The sequence below is a fragment of the Rhinopithecus bieti genome, unplaced genomic scaffold, assembly GCF_001698545.2.
Source record: "Rhinopithecus bieti isolate Rb0 unplaced genomic scaffold, ASM169854v2 scaffold_5002, whole genome shotgun sequence".
Classification (NCBI taxonomy): Eukaryota; Metazoa; Chordata; class Mammalia; order Primates; family Cercopithecidae; genus Rhinopithecus; species Rhinopithecus bieti.
The window spans coordinates 1,411,446-1,416,204 of NW_016804830.1; the positions used below are offsets into that span (position 1 = coordinate 1,411,446).

The 4,759-nt window shown below is 47.0% G+C and overlaps 1 protein-coding gene across 2 annotated transcripts in view; it reads right to left on the minus strand.

Annotated features, from left to right (window-relative positions):
• The window catches only part of HINFP (histone H4 transcription factor), a 16,955-nt gene that overhangs the window by 7,388 nt on the left and 4,808 nt on the right, over nt 1-4,759 (minus strand). The window lies entirely within an intron of this gene.

A 4,759-nucleotide genomic window follows, 5' to 3' on the forward strand; every position in this document is an offset into this window, starting at 1 on the left:
GTGCCTGCCACCATGCCTGGCTAATTTTATATTTTAGTAGAGACAGGGTTCCCCATGTTGGTCGGGCTAGTCCCAAATTCCTGACCTCAGGTGATCCACCTGCCTTGGCCTCCCAAAGTGCTGGGATTACAGGGGTGGCCCCCCCCGCCAACTGGGTGGGTTTTTTTTTTTTTTTTTTTTTTTTTTGAGATGGAGTCTCGCTCTGTCGCCCGGGCTGGAGTGCAGTGGCCGGATCTCAGCTCACTGCAAGCTCTGCCTCCCAGGTTTACACCATTCTCCTGCCTCAGCCTCCCAAGTAGCTGGGACTACAGGCGCCCGCCACCTCGCCCGGCTAGTTTTTTGTATTTTTTAGTAGAGACGGGGTTTCACTATGTTAGCCAGGATGGTCTCGATCTCCTGACCTCGTGATCTGCCCGTCTCGGCCTCCCAAAGTGCTGGGATTACAGGCTTGAGCCACCGCGCCCGGCCTGGTAGGTGATATTTTTAACCTCATTTATAGATAAACACCTTAAGTTCCAGAGGTCAACTGTCTTGCTCACAGCCACACACTAGTGGTAATGGCAGGGTCATGTTGAGCTGACTCTAGTCCATATATGGTTCTACTTCATATAGCCTGCAGATGAGCCCAGAAGCTCCTTATTTCTTACTGAATCATAAGTCTCCTGCCAGACTTTCAAAGTGCCATACAATCTGCCTTTACCTAACCTATCCAATGGTTTACTCCACCACTCTGCTAATACCTTGTTAAAATGTAGATTCCATTTGAACATAAAAAGCCGTTATCTATGTAGTTTATACTGCACCTTGGGTTAGTCTATACACTGCTAGGCATGCTTAGGCATGTAACAATTTGTTTTTTTTCTTGAGACAGAGTCTCACTCTGTCACCCAGGCTGAGTACAGTGGCACAAAATCACAGCTCACTGAAGCTTTGACTTCCCCAGGCTCAGGAGATCCTCCCACCTCAGCCTCCCAAGTAACTGGGACCACAGGCATGCGCCACCACATCTGTCTAATTTTTATTTTGTTTTTGTAGCAACACAGTTTTGCCATGTTGCCCAGGCTGGTCTCAAATTCCTGGATTCAAGCAATCCATCTGCCTCAGCCTCCCAAAGTGTTCGAGTTACAGGAATGAGCCACTGCACCCAGTCTGTAATAAATATTTATTGAAGAAAGATAAACACAGAACTGAAGGTTCTTGGCCAGGCGCAGTGGTGCACACCTGTAATCCCAGCAGTCTGGGAGGCCAAGGCAGGTGGATCATCTGAGGTTAGGAGTTCAAGACCAACCTGGCCAACATGGTGAAACCCTGTCTCTACTAAAAATACAAAAATTAGTCAGGCATGGTGACATGGTGGCATGGTGGCACAAACTACTTGGGAGGCTGAGGCAGGAAATCGCTTGAACTTGGGAGGCAGAAGCTGCAATGAGCCAAGATCGTGCCACTGTATTCCACTGTACTCCAGCCTGGGCGACAGAGTGAGAATGTCTCAAACACACACACACACACAACTAAAGGTTCTCAATTTTATTTTATTTTTATTGTTTGAGACAGAGTCTTGCTCTGTCGCCCAGGCTGGAATGCAGTGGCGCAACCTCAGCTCACTGCAACCTCCACCTCCAGGGTTCAAGTGATTCTCCTGCCTCAGCCTCCTGAGTAGCTGGGATTACAGGTGTGTCACTACACCTGGCTGATTTTTGTATTTTTAGTAGAGACGGAGTTTCACCATGATGGCCAGGCTGGTCTCAAACTCATGACCTCTGGTGATCCACCCACCTCAGCCTCCCAGAGTGCTGGGATTACAGATGTGAGCCACCATGCCTGGCCAGTTCTCAATTTTAGATCTGCACATGAATGTAGAGCTATCCAGCGCCTGCCTGAGAAGTTCACATTCAGGAAGGCAGAGGTTAAGCCTAGAAATGTGCCCTTTTTACTCAGCACCCCAGTTGTGATACAAGCAGTTCCAGAAGCATACTTTGAGTAACAATAAAGAATAAACAAAATACAGAACAGAGGGTGACATTGCAAGCAAACCTTCTAGTAGACAGGACACTAGCTGGCCTTGGCTCTGTCTCCTGAGTGTCACCTTCTCCTCAGGAATTCTCACTGATTCTTGCTGACCCCACCATGTTGCTCTCTCTGGCCTACCTGAGACAGGTGGGGACTCTGAAAAAGGCCTTTACTGAATACTAAAAGGAAAAAAACAGAAAATACAAAAAACAGAAGATCCTTCATGCCTCTAATACAGGCTTTTCTGAACCTACTATACCTATATAGCCTTTTCTCCTCCTCAGAGAAGAATCCAGTCATCCTTAACACTCTGGGGTGTATGTGGGGCTGCTGAGCTGCTCACAGACTAACAGTGAATCCCTATTACAAATGTTGACTACTGGGCCGAGCGCAGTGGCTCACGATCTTAGCACTTTGGCAGGCCGAGGTGAGCAAATGGCTTGAGCTCAGGAGTTTGTGACCAGCCTGGGCAACATGGCGAAACTCCGTCTCTACTAAAAATACAAAAATCAGCCAGGCACAGTGGCTCATGCCTATAATCCCAGCACTTTGGGAGACCGAGGTGGGCGGATCACAAGGTTAGGAGATCGAGGCCATCCTGGCCAAATACAAAAAAGTAGCTGGGTGTGGTGGCATACGCCTGTAGTCCCAGCTACCAGGGAGGCTGAGGCAGGGGAATCGCTTGAACCCGGGAGGCGGAGGTTGCAGTGAGCCCAGATCGCACCATTGTACTCCAGCCTAGCGACAAAGCAAGATTCCATCTCAAAAAACAAACAAAGAAAAACAGCCGATATGGTAGCATGCACCTGTAGTCTCAGCTACTTGGGAGGTTGAGGTGGGAGGATGGCTTGAGCCCAGGAGGCAGAGGTTGCAAAAGAGCCAAGATCACACCATTGTACTCCATCCTAGGCGGCAGAGCCAGACTCTGTCAAAAAAAAAAAAAAAAAAAAAAAAAAGAAGAAGAAGAAGAAGAAGAAGAAAGAAATATTGAAGAAGAAGAAAGAAATATTGAATATTGACTGCTTTTTATAATGTTGGGGTAAGAAAAGTAGAAAAAAAGCTTCCAAAAGTCATAAAATCCCACACCTCCTCTGACTCTCTATTACAGTATGAAATGCAAGGCTCTTCTCAAAGTGGTCTCATTTTTACTTCTCCAGGTCTAGGTAGGGAAACGAACATCTATTGAGAGGCTACGGTGTGTCAGCCCTGTGGTGAGTCCTCTCTACACTTCATCTGATGTAAGAGCACCCTCATTCCAATCCAGAGATCATGCTTTCCCCCACACGATGCTGTTCTCTGGCTTCCTCACCCATACTTCACTCCTTCTTCCTCTGATTCCATCATCTTTGTCTCTGAATACCCTACATTCTCCTAAAACTCTATGCCAACGCAAGTTCTTTTGTTTTTTTTTTTTGGAGACGGAGTCTTGCTCTGTTGCCTAGGCTAGAGCGCAGTGGTGTGATCCTGGCTCACTGCAACCTCCGCCTCCCAGGTTCAAGCGATTCTTGTGACTTAACCTCCGACGTATTATAGCTGCGACTATAAGCACGCACCACCATGCCCGGCTAATTTTTGTAGTATTAGTAGAGATAGGGTCTTGCCATGTTGGCCAGGCTGGTCTCAAACTCCTGACCTCAAGTGATCCGCCCGCCTCGGCCTCCCAAAGTGCTGTGATTCCAGGTGTGAGCCACCGCGACAGGCCTGCCTATGCAACTTCTATTTGCCCTTCAAACCTAAAAGCCCTCTCTTTGATGACCCCTTTCCCAATTCATCCAGGTACAGCTGGCATATCCCATCTCCTGTCCACAGCATCCATCCACATCTTTGCTATCACTGCAATGAAACTTGTTTCCCCTAAACTAGGAGTTTCTCAAGATGGTAGCCTTCACTTATTCATTTCTCATTCCCAGATTCAGCACAGAGCTTTGTACACCCCAGGTACTCAATAAATATCAGGAGGTAATCACATTCCGGGAAGCCTTCCTAAACTACCCCATCCCTGGATCTACTTTTGCTCCTTAGTTCTTTTTTTTTTTTTTTTATCAGAAAATAAACACCAACTTTATTAACATAATAGCAACAGAAAGAGTTTCCAATTTCTCAAAAGGAAAATAACATGACACCAGCACAAGTGTTAAATGAATAAATGCCTTTCAAGATGGCGGAGCGTGCCCCCCCCCCAAAAAAAACAGTAAATGCCTACATTTCTTGTTCTGATAGCTTCCCACCACACACCAAAGGTTCCTCAAGGACAGCTGCCACCAGAGCTGCTGCAAGAACGTGGTTTTCACTGGCTGTAGCTTCACAGTCAACTCCTCAAGCAGAAGACTAAAATATTATTTCTTTTAGAAGATCTTGGTTGAAGGAGAACATATCAATATGGAGAACAGATCTCTGCTTCTCAAATTCAAGAAAAACCATTAACTAATCTATCAACTTTTCTCTGATACGGTGTGCCAGAGTGCTCTGTGAAGAATCCTTTTCCATCCCTACCACATGTCTGGGTGAAGGGAGAGGAGGGGGTGACAAGCTGCCAGTACACTAGCAGGCACTCCTGGTGATGCTATGGTCTCTGCTCCCTTTCTGCTGGTAGTAGTAGGCATGTTTTCTGGCAGCTGCAGCAGCTTGATGTTGGGGGGAGGAAGGGGCCACCCACCAATCACCTCTTCTTGAAGCCGTATTTTTTGCGTTCATAGAAGAGGTCTGTTTTAGAGCTCCCCAGATTGACAATCTTTGGGCAGCCATCTCT